Genomic DNA, 17,162 nt, shown 5'->3' on the forward strand with positions numbered 1-17,162 from the left:
TGGTTGTGTAGCATAATGGATAGGGTAAGGACTTTGCATGCAGTAGGTCGTTGTCTCGAAACTTGTCAAGTGGTTTAAGATTTTTTGTTTTTAAACCTTTATCAAAAAGAATTTGATCATTAATTTTGTTCGATTAATTCATTTAAATGTAGTTTTTTTATTTCTGTTTCTTTGTTACTTCATTTTAATCATCCTATCAACTTCTTCATTTGCTCTCATATTTCTTCATGTCATTCTTTTTCTGCTTGAAATTTTTGGTCATGTGATTTTAATTGACTTTGTGTATTAACTATGCATATTAATTTCTTTCTGTTAATCATACTATCTTTTGGTTGTGTTAATGCTTTCATTCTTTCTATTTCTCATTTTGCTTGAATTTCGTTTTACTTATATTTCGTTCTTTTCTTTAAATCTTCATCTGCATTATTTTGTCCATAATGCGGCAGGAATGCATGGTATGTTTTAAATGTTTGTATAACGATTACCAACCAAAACAATTCGCTGCTTGTAACAAAACATACATTTTTGCTACCATTTCACAGTCAATACAAATGGATTATTTAATCTTTTGTTTCTTAACTGATAGATCGGAATTTTTAAATATTTAAATATTATAATAGATAGATACAATTACATTCCCACTCTCAAAAATTCCAAATGGACAAAGAAATACATAAAAAAATATCAGAGCATCTGAAAGAGTTGTGGTTAAAACGACGTAACAAAGAAACATAAATAAATAAATAACATTTAAACCAGTTAACTGATTATAAGTGAGAATTAAAGTCATTTAAGTAAAGACTTAAGAATAATAAAATTCAAGCACCTGATGATAACCAAACTCACGATTTTTTACATTTGAAGCCCTTCTCATTACGCTACACAACCAATTTACACATTACACGTGTTTCAACATTACTGAGGGCCAGGTAAAGTTGTGGCACTCCTCTTTCTCCAATTAGTCGCAAAAGAGGGCCCACCTGGGTGAATGGCTGGCGCGTGTGATACCTGGGATCTTAACCAACATTGCCGTATAGATGGTTACAAGTAGCTGTTGCGACCACTGGGGATCTCTCCTTGTTAGTCGCAGGCGTGACAAATGCCTATAGTCACTGCCACCTTCAGATTAAGATGGCAAGTTGTAGGGACACCGAACATGAGCCACAGGGACAGCCAAATCATTTTTACTGACTTCTTCATTTAGAAGACTTTCTTGCAGATTTTACGATCAGTATTGCTTCAATTCTGGCCACAACTGCAAGCCTATATTCTTCTGTAGAGTTATCTGCCTTTTGATACTAACACTCTGGCAATGATAGCACACCTTCACAATTATAATTGCATTGTACTGATACAAATTTGTTAGAATCAGACCACAGATCCCCCAAACATATTTACAAACGTATTAGTTTTGACTTGTCAGTTTTTGTCACATGTTTTATTGTAAAGTTTGATAATGACAAATGGAATTAATTCTGGTTCTTGTTTAATTTCATAGATGACGAATTCCTTATTGATTTTTTTAGTGGTCAGCAACTAATTACGCCTGATCAGCATGGTCACTTCACATTCTTCTAGTCAAACACATCCCACATGCCCTTGAATTTTGGCGACTACTACGAAGAATTCGTTGAGTGCTATCTTGTGGCACTGCAGTCAGTTCCGTGACAGTTCTAATTTAGAGGAGAACTTGCATTTGGTATCTAAGAAATCATTAAACTCACTAAGGTAATAACTAAATTGTAAATTGTTTGCACATCACCATTTATGTATTCCTTTCACAGAAGTGAGGTTGTATGTGTCCATTGATGTCCAGCTGAAGAATCATCATTATACTTTTCAACAGGGGTTTATTTATTTTTTGTCTACTATGTGTGTCGGACAATGACGGGAATCCAATCATTGGGTGTGCAGGAGACTTGAGAAATTTTATTGTAGGTTGATTAATTCCTCATTCACACATTAGGTGTGTTTAAATTCCAGCGATTGCATATGTCATGCCGAAGTTTAGCAGGGCAAGAGTTAGAAGTTTAGCAAGAATGAACGAGGTAGACAGTGGGTCAGATATGGAGGTACAACAAGAAAACGTCTGATGTCATGATGCTTTCCAAATCAGAGAGTAACGATACTTTAGAGAGGTTCTTACGTGAGATGTAAATTATTCATTGATTGATATTCGCTTCGTTGATGTATATTTTCACTGTCCTTTTATGGTTCTGACACACTGTAATCCAGTAGCAAAATCAGCGTTTGAGAGCTGAAAATCGCAATTGTCTGGCCAGAAATCTGATCCTCCCCGATTCTATCCTACAAACAAACACACGCACACACACATCGGTAATGGCGTGTTCTGCAATGAAAGCGACTGGTACCATCGGTTTTATATTGCATGATTAATAGACATCACACGAAATCATAGACATTCTGTTAGATTCATAACATTTATATATAGTCCAGACGAAATTGTAACGATATGAAGCGAAATCCACTTCTTTCGTAATATTTTCATCGATTTGGCAAGAGAAGCCGACTTTAACTTGGCAATAAGAGACGCTACGTATTACTCGAAACTCATCAGTGCTTCATGATTCCATGTCCTAGCAACCACCTTATTGGTATGGCTGGCAACTCGAAAGTAGTCCTGTGGTGTAACATTTGCAAACGCTTTTTTTGTTAGCATTTCAGCCTCACTGAGCATAAACTTCTTCTTGTTTTTTGCCACGTTACTTTTACCACTGCACATTTATTCCCACTCGGATTTATCTGAATCAGATATACAGGAAGCCTGATTTAAAAGTGCTCTTTCGCTTTAGCTACAGTAGTCCATCGGCTTGGTAGCCTGGTGTTTTTCGCCTGTACGGCACTACAAGTTCCGTTAACTCCGTCTTATGCTCTCTGGGTTCAACTTTATTCAATGGAATATTTCTTGGTACACAAAGCAAAATATCCACTTTCCTCCAGTGCATTGTTGGAGCTTGGTCTACCTCATCTGAGTCGTATGGCTTCATTACATCTGTCGTATTCGGAGGAATATTTTGCAGCATTTTCTTAGCTGGTGAGCGTGTTCCTGGACGACCACTTTTATTTTGAATCTCGTATTCAGAGATGATACATTGTTATTATTAATTCAGCGCTAACATGAAACACTCGAACACAAAACTTGAAGAGCATAGAACACTTCAAGGCCAAAAACTGCTACTTTAAAACGAGAGTTGACGAACTTCATCCATCTAATGCGCGACTCCACGTGTTACTGTTTATCTGCGTCGTAATAACAGGGGTGCTTTACCAATCGAACCGCTAGCGGCGCAATAGGGAAAGCTGGCTCACTGTTGGTGTTACCTAGGCAACAGTATCGCGTTACCTCTGATGGGCCAAACATCACAAGTCGCAACTAATTTTAAACGCACTATAGCGTTTGGAATCAGAACATCTATACTCCATTCTGGGCTAGGTTATCATATCGCTAGTATACAGGTGTTTTCTTTCTGAACGGAGCTGTCAACGGCATGACTACAGGGTGACTTGGTTCCTATGGGGGTATCACAGATGGGATGGTGGCGGACTTCTCGAACTGTCCAGTGATCATGAACTTCATGGCCACGGAAGCAGTAGGTCAGCAAAATTATTCAAGATATCGGATCCAAGATGACGGCGATAGATATAGCAATGTAGCAATAACATCATGGAGAGAAGTTCAAATTTTGGTGGGAAAACAGGTGAATTGGCCTACCTCCACTAATCTAAGTCATCCTACCGCCACCTCTTCCTAGGGATTGGTGGGGAAAGGACTCAGCCTGTGCTGGGCTACTGGATAGGATGGACTTCAGTCTTTATTTTGTATGCAGTGTTTATTCAAACAATATGAGGCAGTAGCTCCATCCAGTGTGTTCACCGTGAGGTCTGGAGTTCTAGTACACAGTACCGCCACCAGAGAGCACCGTTGTCTCTCCTGTGATGTAATCCAAGATTGCAGTCGGAAAAATTGTGAGATAAGGACTCAATGTTTTCTGGGCTGCTGGAGAGAGGAAGGAATGTACTTTATTTATTTTGAAACAATTTATTTAGCGATCCATTTCATGTGGTTTATTTTACTGCTACAAAACACTCGCTTTGACGTGCATGGGTCACAATACACAGCCTACAGAACTGCAAACTACTCGTCTATTATCTAAATAACGCAGTACACTGATGTACAGACAGTCAAACAACTCATAAATTATCGAAATAATGCACTGAACAGTCTACAGAACTGCAAACTACTCGTAAATCACCGAAATAATGCAGCACAAAGGTGTGGAGATACGCAACAACTCTTAAGTTGTCAAAATAATGCCTGTAAAAGGCTCTACAAACACGCCCGCTAATCATCAACTAATGAAATCATGCATTGCACGGCGTGCACACCTGTTCACAAAATAATGTAACAGACACCAAAACAACTCATAAATCATCAAAAGAGAATGCATGCGTAACGCTATGCAAACATGCTCACAATGCTTAAACAGCCAAAAATAATGCAGTGCACGAACACTCATTGCATGTGGAAAAATGCTCTCAAACTGTGGTCAACAGCAATGTATCAGCAAACTGCCCCCTACAGGACTTCAGGGCATGCAAACCAGGGGCACACTCACACCATTCCCATACGTGAGGCACCTCTGTGCCACATGTGCATTTACCCATGCGGTGCAGTACCTCCCTACCTGTGGATACTGATGTCACAGGTCACGCTGTAGAAATCTGTTCCAATGCTTCCCAGAATAGCACAGGGTGAGTTGTTCCTATCATTCCTAATGGGACATGTGAGCTGCGTCTAGCCATGCTTGCGTTTTCATGCCTAGCATGGCTGACGCAGTGCTGCAAAATGTTAGTGTAGCAACTCACCATCGCAGGGGCATCTAAAAGGTACTGAATGTTATACTGACATCACATGGCTATGTAAAGGAGAGCCAAGTTGGCCTCTTGGAAATTTTAAAGTGTCACAGAAATAGTTTTGTAAGAGCTTTCATGATGTCTCAGCCTGTCTGCATGGAAGTCCTAACAGAACCTGTTAACGAAAATAGCCGATGAAAACACTGAATGCATTCCTCCTGATGGTCCTAACTTGTCACCCCATCCATCCCATGTTACCATTCCTAGAAATCGTTAAGTCCTGCTTTCAACAAACATCTCTGAAACACAAACGTTCTCCCTGCTATGGAGGGGCTCCTATGCCTCAGCACGAAGGATATCTTGTGAATGAATAGAGCATTCTGACTGGCTCTTATCAAATTTACTCAACAAATTACTGATGCTGCCAGTGTGAAAATCAGTGATGGGTGGACGTGTCTCATGAGTTTTTCTTGTGAGTGGTACCACTGTGTCTTAGAAAGAGAGGCTGAATCTTCTTAAAATCCGCTTTATGTTAAAGAAACACAATCAGAATGACCACATTACTGTCACAAGCAGTCTTGGTTCTTCAGGGGCAACCCAGTATCCATGTTAAAAGCTATAATGGTTTTATAAATCGAGGTATGGCATTACCTTCAAATGAAGTAGTTTTTCCAGAGAAATACCGCTACAGTGAGTATAGACGGTGATTGCCGGAATGTACACTCCTGGAAATGGAAAAAAGAACACATTGACACCGGTGTGTCAGACCCACCATACTTGCTCCGGACACTGCGAGAGGGCTGTACAAGCAATGATCACACGCACGGCACAGCGGACACACCAGGAACCGCGGTGTTGGCCGTCGAATGGCGCTAGCTGCGCAGCATTTGTGCACCGCCGCCGTCAGTGTCAGCCAGTTTGCCGAGGCATACGAGCTCCATCGCAGTCTTTAACACTGGTAGCATGCCGCGACAGCGTGGACGTGAACCGTATGTGCAGTTGACGGACTTTGAGCGAGGGCGTATAGTGGGCATGCGGGAGGCCGGGTGGACGTACCGCCGAATTGCTCAACACGTGGGGCGTGAGGTCTCCACAGTACATCGATGTTGTCGCCAGTGGTCGGCGGAAGGTGCACGTGCCCGTCGACCTGGGACCGGACCGCAGCGACGCACGGATGCACGCCAGGATCGTAGGATCCTACGCAGTGCCGTAGGGGACCGCACCGCCACTTCCCAGCAAATTAGGGACACTGTTGCTCCTGGGGTATCGGCGAGGACCATTCGCAACCGTCTCCATGAAGCTGGGCTACGGTCCCGCACACCGTTAGGCCGTCTTCCGCTCACGCCCCAACATCGTGCAGTCCGCCTCCAGTGGTGTCGCGACAGGCGTGAATGGAGGGACGAATGGAGACGTGTCGTCTTCAGCGATGAGAGTCGCTTCTGCCTTGGTGCCAATGATGGTCGTATGCGTGTTTGGAGCCGTGCAGGTGAGCGCCACAATCAGGACTGCATACGACCGAGGCACACAGGGCCAACACCCGGCATCATGGTGTGGGGAGCGATCTCCTACACTGGCCGTACACCACTGGTGATCGTCGAGGGGACACTGAATAGTGCACGGTACATCCAAACCGTCATCGAACCCATCGTTCTACCATTCCTAGACCGGCAAGGGAACTTGCTGTTCCAACAGGACAATGCACGTCCGCATGTATCCCGTGCCACCCAACGTGCTCTAGAAGGTGTAAGTCAACTACCCTGGCCAGCAAGATCTCCGGATCTGTCCCCCATTGAACATGTTTGGGACTGGATGAAGCGTCGTCTCACGCGGTCTGCTCGTCCAGCACGAACGCTGGTCCAGCTGAGGCGCCAGGTGGAAATGGCATGGCAAGCCGTTCCACAGGACTACATCCAGCATCTCTACGATCGTCTCCATGGGAGAATAGCAGCCTGCATTGCTGCGAAAGGTGGATATACACTGGACTAGTGCCGACATTGTGCATGCTCTGTTGCCTGTGTCTATGTGCCTGTGGTTCTGTCAGTGTGATCATGTGATGTATCTGACCCCAGGAATGTGTCAATAAAGTTTCCCCTTCCTGGGACAATGAATTCACGGTGTTCTTATTTCATTTTCCGGGAGTGTATATTATAAGACCAATCACCGACGATACAACTTATAATAAAATTACCAAATTTAGTAAGTGATTCGGCTAAAGAGTGCGGTATGAAACTGGTATTTGCAAGTTCCACATGCTGCCATTGCAAGATATTTCTCCAGTATTTCTAATGCATTCTGTCTCGATGCCATGTCAGAAGTTCTGCGATATATCCACTGGGTTATAGGCGAAGGTCGATTGAGAAGGATAACAAACAGTAGTAGAGGCTGTGCTGATTGAGGTTATAAGAAATGTAGACAGGCTTTTCAGATCTCTAGTGTTACGCTATCCACTAGAAATGCTGTCTGGGATTTGGAATAAAGTCTTTCCATTCAAATACATATTTCCAACCGAGTCACCTTTCTCGAACTTATCTGCTACAGTGAAATTTCAACTTGTTTTTAGGTAGGCCCTTTGCAACTGCTGCTATCTCTGTACCTTTAAGTATGCGATGGTTCCAATTTATTTTGGAACTGATTGGAAGTTGGAGAAAGCTATATCTACCACCTTCTGCAACCTATATAGAAACAGGCTAAGCTGCGGTCATGTACTGCATTGTTTGAAACCGAGTCAATGTTGCACACAACATCCTTTACTACAAAGCTAGTGTCATCAGCAAACAGAAACATTTTAGAGTTACCCGTAATAGAAGAGGACATATCATTTATATAAATAAGAAACAGGAGTGGCCCCAACACTGATCCCTGGAACACCCCTCACTTGACAGTACCCCACTCAGATCCCACATCACAGCCCTTATCAACTTTGTGAATAATGACTTTTGCTGCCTGTTGCTAAAGTAAGAGGTGAATCAATTGTGAGCTACTCCTCATATTCCGTAATGGTCCAACTTATGGAGCAATATTTTGTTATAAACACAATCAAATGTCTTAGTTAAATCAAAAAATACGCCAAGCGTTCGAAACTTTTTGTTTAGCCGATCCAGTACCTCACAGACAAAAGAAAATATAGCATCTTCAGTTGTTAAACGACTTCTAAAGCCGAACTGTACATTTGATAGCAAATCGTATGATGGAGAATGGTCAATTATCCTTACATACTCACCCTTTTCAATAACTTTTGCAAACACTGAATGCATAGAATTAAGTCTAAAATTATTCCTTTCTTCCTTTTTATAAAGTAGCTTTACTACTGAGTACTTTAATCGCCCAGGAAACTGACCATTCCTAAAGGAAAAATTACAAATATGGCTAAATACAGGGCTAACATGCGCAGCACAGTACTTTAATATTCTGCTTGACACTCCATCATAACCATGAGAGTCCTTAGTCTTCAGTGATTTAATTATTGACTCAATCTCCCTCTTGTCTGTATCACAAAGAAGTATTTCAGACATCAATCTCGGAAAGGCATTTGCCAAGAAAGTTATATGATTTCCTGTTGAAACTAAATTTTTATTTAATTCACCAGCAATGCTCAGAAAATGATTGTTAAATACTGTACAGATATCTGATTTATCAGTAACAGAAATATTTTTCCTGCGAACTGACTTTATATTGTCGACCTTGTGCTGCTGACGAGACACTTCATTCACAACTGACAATATGGTTTTAATTTTATCCTGTGAATTATGTATTCTATTTGCATACCACATACTCTTTGCCTTCCTAGTAACATTTTTAAGCACCTTACAAAACTGTTTGTAATGGGCTACTGTAGCTTGATTGCGACTACTTCTAACGTTTTGATATAATTCCCGCTTTGTTCTACGTGATATCCTTATCCCACTAGTCAGCCACCCAGGCTGTCCATTACTGCTAGTAGTCGAAAACATGACGTTATAAAGCGTCAATAGATGACGCTACATAAAAACCAAACGCCCTGGCGCCTCCCGTCACACAATGAGAGACCTTATGAGACGACCACAAGTATTTTGGTATGTAGCTGCCGCTGGCAGAGCTAAAACCTCGCAACATCGTTCCAAATATTTGAAACCCTGTGAATGTGCATGTGGTCCTGAATTGTTCCGCTAAATTTACTTCCCATTCCCTTTCCACTTTCTGTCTACGCACCTTCATCGACTTTCCACAATCCACCTTACGGCGCGTGATGGTGGGTACCCTACACCACAACTAGTGATTTGCTTTCCTGATCCACTAGCAAACAGAACGATGGAAAAGCGACTGTCTATATGCCTCTGAGTGAACCCTAATTTATCGTATCTTATAGTCCTTACGTGCAATGCATAATCGTTACGTGCAATGAATCTTATAGGCAACAGAATAGTTCTGCTGTCAGCTTCAAATGTCGGTTATGGAAATTTTGTCAATAATTTTCATCGAAAAGATCGGCACCTTCCCTCCAACGCTCAGGAATAGATCGCACTAGCATTCTATCTGCGGTCTCCTTTACAGATGAATAATACTTTCCTAGAATTGTCACCGAACGAGGTGGTGCAGTGGTTAGGACACTGGACTCGCACTCGGGAGGACGACGGTTCAAACCCGTATCCGGGCATCCTGATTTAGATTTTCTGTGATTTCCCTAAGTCACTTCAGGCAAATGCCGGGATGGTTCCTTTGAAAGGGCGCACCCAATTTCCCTCCCCGTCTTTTCCTAATTCGATGGGACTGATGACCTCGCTCTTTGATTTCCTCCCCACAATCAACCAACCCACCGACCAACACTAGAATTCTCCCAATTAACCGAAGTCGACCACTCGCCTTTCCTACCACAGTCCTCACATGCTGTGTCCATTTCATGTCGCTTTCGTGCGTTTCGCTCAGATATTTAAACGATGTGACTGTGTCAGCCAGGGCACATTATGCGTTTGGTTTTCCGAGTCATCCGCATTAACTTACACTTTCCTACATTTAGAGCTAGCTCTCAATCATCACAGCAACTACAAATCTTGTATCCTCCTACAGTCACTCGACTTTGACACCTTACACCACAGCATCATTAACAAACAACTACAGCGTGTGCCAAATAGTTTATGTATATAGATAATAATAGTGGTCCTCCCACATTTCTCCGGGGCACTCTTGGCAATACCCTTTTATCTGATGAATACTCGTCGTGGAGGAGAACATAGCGTATTCTATAACTTAAAAAGTCTTTGAACCACACATTGTGAACCTATTCCATATTCTCATAGCTTCTTTAACAAGCTGCAATGGGGCACTGTGTCAAAAGCTTTCCAGAAATCTAAAAATGCGGAATCTGTCTGTTGTCCTTCATCCATCTTTCGCGCTCTATGAGCGGTGCTTTCTAAAATCGTGCTGATTCAATGACATAAGTTTCTCTGTCTCAAAAGAAAATTTATTAATTTCGAACTGAGAATATGTTTAAGGTTTCTACAACTAATTTATAGTCATTGAAACGTTCAAGATTCAAAATACAATCCCTAAAAACACATCGCCCATCAAGGGCAGTATGGGAACCAATGCCTTTCATCTTCACTTTATTTTCCCGCATGGTCCTAGTACTAATTTCAATTTTCAAGGATTCTGCAGCAAATTTATCATTAATAAAAAGTGCAAAATTCAAAATATCACGTACAAAAAACACAACGAACATAAAGGACTGCATGGGAACCAATACCTTTTATCTTCAATTTATTTTTTTCCTTGGGCCCAGTAGTAATTTCAAATCAAGATGAAGCTACTTCTGTATGGTGTAAAGGATCTGGTGTATGTGAAAATGTAAAACTTGTTGGTGATTTGACTGTGTATTGACATAAATAAAGAATCCTCATTCCCCCCTCCTCCCAAAAAAAAACTACACATTGATATTGCCAAAAGGTGAGATGCAACTCTTGGGATTGTAGCTGTCAGAGTACTGTGGGATGCTCTCTGTTTGAGACACCCCTGTACATCTCTGTCTCACCTCGATTAGGATTATTAACATAATCGATGAATTACGCTACATATTCCTCATGTAAGATGAGGCACTGAGAATGGAAATTTTATTTTTGGACTCCAGGAATTCTGTACTTAACATAGGTAACAAATCTTTCCTTCTCTCACGTTGTGTTATGTAGCTCAACAGCTAAAATTGCGATGAGAGAGAGCACCTCCCATGAGGGTCCCACTAGCTCAGTGATAGACAAAACTGTTGGAAAAGGCGTAGGGACAGTGCCTGAAGTGGTGCAATATTCTTGTTTTTAGCGCCAGAGAGGCCGTGGCAAATAGATCTTTTCATTCAAGGTTCCTTTAGAATAAGGAAAGTGAGGGAGAAAAAATAAAAGAGGTAACATCTCTGAGAAAAAAAAACTGGTTCCACACATGACATGTAATTTGAAGGTGGAGTGAGCTCTCAGTTCTAATCCGAGTGCAGACCAATGTCCTATAGTTTTCTATTTTCTGTTTTATTTAATAGAGTTGAAAATTTTTGGAAGAAATTCCTTAACAAAATCTGAAAAATCTTTTACACATAAAGTCTTTCCACAAGGTTGATCCAGTAAGCTGTGTTAATGATCATAGATGTATGTTTTGTCAATAACAAACTTCTTCACCGTACAAAGGTTTCTGAAGAACTTCAGCTTTAGTGTCAACGAAGCGAATCAGACTATTTCATCATATAGGAGTCATATGTCAGGGGAATAGTTATGTAGCGGATACAGTTCCTCTGCACTGAGTCTGTGTAATATCAATTAGACACTCCTGTGCGCTCAGTCCGGAACCGCGGGACTGCTACGGTCGCAGGTTCGAATCCTGCTTCGGGCATGGATGTGTGTGATGTCCTTAGGTTAGTTAGGTTTAAGCAGTTCTAAGTTCTAGGGGACTGATGACCACAGCTGTTAAGTCCCATAGTACTCAGAGCCATTTTGAAACACTCCTGTGGACGCTAGCTCCACCAGCTAGTCTTGATAACTTACAAAATGGGAAACTTTGTTCATTTAATTCTAATTCATTATCGTAAATATTAACTTTCGATCAGCTTAAGTTCTCTCCATACATGGACCTCAAAATGTACACTGTCCCTGATTTGCTAAAGAGCATACATTGCAATGTATTCACACAGTTTATCGCATATAATTTCCATAAGAATACAAACAATGACAGTAAAATTCATTACATCACAGCTACATACTGTGGCTTGACGAAAACATAAGAGGTCTTGGCGAAATAATTGCATGAAATAAAAAAACGAGATATAAATGATTAACAATTACTTTAAATAAGTAAATATTCTGATTGGAGCACAAATCATGAAACTGATTTTGAGCCACACTTGTGTCTTGAACATTAGTGTAAAGCAGGGGTGGCCTGGAATTCAGTTCAAGAGCCATGCACTGCTGTGTGTGCCACTGCACTCAGCATTGCTGCACACTTCCCCCACCACCACTCCACACTGTCTGACCACGAGGAAGGGAATGAGGGGGAAACTGTCAACGTGCCTCAACTAAATGGTACTGCAGTCGCAATGTATACGAATTGGTTTTATATTTCACTTTTTGCAACAATATAGACCACAACCATAATAAATTTTCAGTATTACTTATTTTGGCGCACTGAAGACGTAATACAATTTTTATCTAGTACAAGCTGTCGACCGAGCGAGGTGGCGCAGTGGTTAGCACACTGGACTCGCATTCCGGAGGACGATGGTTCAATCCCGTCTCCTGTCATCCTGATTTAGGTTTTCCGTGATTTCCCTAAATCGTTTCAGGCAAATCCCGGGATGGTTCCTTTGAAAGGGCACGGCCAATTTCCTTCCCAATCCTTCCCTAACCCCAGCTTGCGCTCCGTCTCTAATGACCTCGTTGTTGACGGGACGTTAAACACTAACCACCACCACCACAAGCTGTCGAAATGTAGATCTGTGCAGGGAATTTCACAGTATGTTGCATTGAGGCTGCCACATAATTTTGTCTTATTTAGTTTCATAATTCAAAAATGTCTTTCACCCACATTCATTAATCGAAATATTGTAGAACTTTTGCAACATCATTATGAATACGTGGGAATGCTGTCTGAGGAAAATAATGTAGATGTCCTGGATAGTTTTAACGTGAAAGGATTTGTGATTAAAACAGGAACTATCTTGCAACCCAACCAGTTATGTATGCCCATGCGCAGGACCACTTTCAATTGAAATGGCAAGCGAAATCTGAATCAGAGGTAAAATTAATGGTTTCTCAAAACGTTTAGGGAGCTAACCTTGTAATTTTTTGAACCCACAATGAATTATTGGACCTCGCGGTGAGGCATAGGGCAGTGTGCAGTCAAATCCACTTAAAATGCGAGGTCTGAAATCCATTCTGGAAGTTCTGATTTTCGTTCTTGCATTCCTTTTTCCTTCATTAATTCATCAGTAGCGAGTTTCAAATCGATAAATGGTCCTGGCATGCCTCTTGACTTAAGTAACATACTTTGCAGAAAGGTATAACGTCTCCATACTCCTAATTCAGTTCCACGGAAAATTGTTGAACTGAGGGTGAAATAATGTTTGTGACTTCAGAAATGTTATTACTGACACTATCAGGTTCTTCATGTGTTGGATAACAATAAATTTAGCATAACGTGCTTCGTGACGTACGGGACAATGAATCTCGTTTGTCGATTGTTGTAATTTTTGTCTCTTACATTTTCAGTTAAACTTTTAAGATCTGTCTGCACAGTATTGTAATATTGTTTTAGAGCAAATTTTCAATACCCACCACTTATGTGACTGCATGATATATATTGAGAATTCTCATCCCTCTTTTCTGCCTTTCCCATTTATTTTTAAGGGCTTGTGGTGATAGATCTGGAGATTGCATCTTTTGTGTAAACTACCAATGGGCCTGTAAATGTCCTTCATACCACGAACGAACAGACCAGATACCACTATTCTGCCGAAGTGAATGAAGTTGTGCCGACCGAAGAACGCAACATCACAGTATTAAAAGACGTGTCACGCCATACTCGGTACATCCGGAAATGAAGGAGCAAAGCCGAGACAGGCTGACGCTTGGTTCACGGGAGGGGCCTGCACGCCTGGCCCATGTGAAGTTTGGCACGCCGTGGCCGGCCATGGTGTAGTACAAATCTCATCATACAAAAGTGGGTCGTCTGCATCTGTTACTATCGAGCGCGACATGAAAATCAAAGATTTCTTATATGTAGCACCACTCAACAACAGCAAACAATTTTATACTCTCCAAAGTAGTGAGCGGTGATTACCGCCTTCGACAAAGGGCGAGGGAGTGCACTTCCTACTCAGCAGACGCTGCCAGACACCTTGAAGTGGGTCCTGGAGGTGTCAGGTGCGTGCGGCGTCCAAAGGCAGACAGACTGCCAAGATTTCTGTCGCAAGCGACGGCAGACGAGGTGCTATCTGCTGCTAGATCAAGTGCGTCAGTGTAGAATACCACAGCGGATAAGACGTCCTTCAGGAACCGCCGCTGCCTACTGGGTTGCCACACTTTGTAGATAGCTGGACTCATTAGGATAACACGGCAAGTGCCATAACTGGATTTCCCAGATGTTTCGCTATGTGGAATAGGAGCTACAATAAGCGGAAAACTGTCTCAACTTGTCTGTTCATACTGGACACTTTCTGAGAAAACGACAGTCAGTTTTTTGACGTCACTTAGGTGCCACTTTACACGCAATAATCTCAGCCCACCTGCAGGCACGGTAGCTATCGCACAATTTCTCACATTCTACGTCCTGCCTCAAAACCTGATTCTTTTATTTATTTTATTTTTCCTTCACCTACCCGTCTCTGTAGAAGATTACTACACAAATGTTCCTTGCCAAAATACGGGATACAAGGGTATTATATTAACTGTAAAGTTATAATTGAGTTTCACAATAAGTGTCATATATTTATTATACAATATTTCTGTGTATCGTATTTTCAGGCCCCACAAACGCTTTAAATTCTCATATTCTCATATTTCATTCTCATATCAACTCTTATATTAATTCCTTTATTTTATTCTTGGGCTTATTCTTCAGGGCGATTTGATGCATTTTCTTGGAGCAGGATTTAGTTCTCTTAATATTGTTATCAGTTCAATCCACCTACCTCCTCTCATCCGCTCGATGCCCCCACACTATGCCACAGCAGGTATCATCTAGATCGTCCAAAGAAGAGTTAAAGAAATCAACACCTAATACGTACCAAACAGAGGCCACGAAACTCTATTTAAAAATCAGTTCCTGATAGTTCAAGATAATTATCAGGCGTCCGGTTTATACCTTCTCATAGCAAAATATTTAAAGTTGTATTGACTATGTGTTGCCTCTAAAACTCATGAAATGGCTGTCAAATCCGTACTTACATCTGCGCTAACACTTTCTCCCCATGTTTACAGTCATAAAGAACTGCTACACAAATGTTTTCATTGTGGTCTACAGTTCAGAGACTGGTTTGATGCAGCTCTCCATGCTACTCTATCCTGTGCAAGCTTCTTCATCTCCCAGTACCTACTGCCACCTACATCCTTCTGAATCTGCTTAGTGTATTCATCTCTTGGTCTCTTTCTACTATTTTTACCCTCCACGCTGCTGCCCTCCAACACTAGCTTGGTAATACCTTGATGCCTCAGAACATGTCCTACCAAACGATCCCTTCTTTTAGTCTAGTTATGCCACAAATTCCTCTACTCCTCGGTTATATTTAGTACCTCCTCAGCAGTTGCGTGATCTGCCCATCTAATCATCAGTACTCTCCTGTAGCATCACATTTCGAAAGCTTCTATTCTCTTCTTGTCTAAATTATTTATCGTCAATGTTTCACTTCTATATGTGACTACACTCCATACAATTACTTTCAGAAAAGCATTCCTAACACTTACATCTATACTCGATATTAAGTGATTTCTATTCTTCAGAAACGCTTTCCTTGCCATTGTCAGTCTACATTTTATGTCCTCTCTACTTCGACCATCATCAGTTATTTTACTCCCTAAATAGCAAAACTCATCTACTTCTTCCAATGTCTCATTTCCTAATCTAATTCCCTCACCTGATTTTATTCGACTATGTTCCATTATCCTCGTTTTGCTTTTGTTGATGTTCATTTTATAGCTTCCTTTCAAGACACTGTCCATTCCGTTCAACTACTCTTTCAGGTGCTTTGCTTTCTCTGACAGAATTACGATGTCTTCAGCAAACCACAAAGCTTTTACTTTTTGTCCATGGATTTTAATTCCTACTCCAAATTTTTCTTTTATTTTCTTTACTCCCTACCCAATATACAGATTGAATAACACTGTGGATAGGCTACAACTCTGTCTCACTCCCTTCCCAACCACTGCTTTCCTTTCATGTCCCTCGACTCTTACAACTGCCATCTGGTTTCTGTACAAATTGTAAATAGCCTTTCTTTCCCTGTATTTTTCCCCTGCCACCTTCATAATTTGAAAGAGAGTATTCCAGTCAACATTGTCAAAAGCTTTCTTTAAGTCTACAGTTGCTAGAAAAGTAGGTTTGCTTTTGTTAATCTATCTTCTAAGATAATTCGGAGGGTCAGTATCGCCTCACGTGTTCCAACATTTCTAGAGAATCCAAACTTATATTCCCCGTTTTTCCATTCGTCTGTAAAGAATTCGTGTTAGTGTTTTCCAGCCATAATTTATTAAACTGACAGTTCGGTAATTTTCGTGTCAGCACCTGCTTTCTTTGGAGTCTGAGGGTATTTCACTTGTCTGATACATCTTGCTCACCAGGTGGTGGAGTTTTGTCAGGGTTGGCTTTCCCAAGGCTATCAGTGTTTCTAATGGAATGCTTTCTACTCCCCGGGCCTTGTTTCAATGCAGTATCATATCTCTCATTACATCTTCATCTGCATCCCCTTCCATTTCCAAAATATTGCCCTAAAGTACATCGCCCTTCTATAGACCCTCCATATACTCCTTCCACCTTTCTGCCGTCCCTTCTTTCCTTAGAACTGGATTTCCATCTGAGCTCTTGATATTGATACAAGTGGTTCTCTTTTCTCCAAAGCTTTCTTCATTATTCCTGTAGGCAGCATCTATCTTACCCCTAGTGATATAAGCTTCTACATCCTTACATTTGTCCTCTAGCCATTACTGCATAGCCATTTTGCACTTCCTGTCGATCTCATTTTTGAGACGTTTGTATTCCTTTTTGCCTGCTTCATTTACTGCATTTTTATATTTTCTCCTTTCATCAATTAAATTCAATATTTCTTCTGTTACCCAAAGATTTCTACT

At 41.3% G+C, this 17,162-nt stretch overlaps 1 protein-coding gene and 1 non-coding gene across 2 annotated transcripts in view; both read left to right on the top strand.

The window, feature by feature from the left end:
- Positions 1-17,162, top strand: part of LOC124551195 (venom protease-like) — a 220,675-nt gene that overhangs the window by 16,692 nt on the left and 186,821 nt on the right. The gene's annotated exons all lie outside the window — the stretch shown is intronic.
- Positions 12,551-12,623, top strand: Trnaa-cgc. The gene has a single exon. It is a non-coding gene; the product is annotated as a tRNA-Ala (tRNA).

Source organism: Schistocerca americana, chromosome 9, assembly GCF_021461395.2.
Source record: "Schistocerca americana isolate TAMUIC-IGC-003095 chromosome 9, iqSchAmer2.1, whole genome shotgun sequence".
Classification (NCBI taxonomy): Eukaryota; Metazoa; Arthropoda; class Insecta; order Orthoptera; family Acrididae; genus Schistocerca; species Schistocerca americana.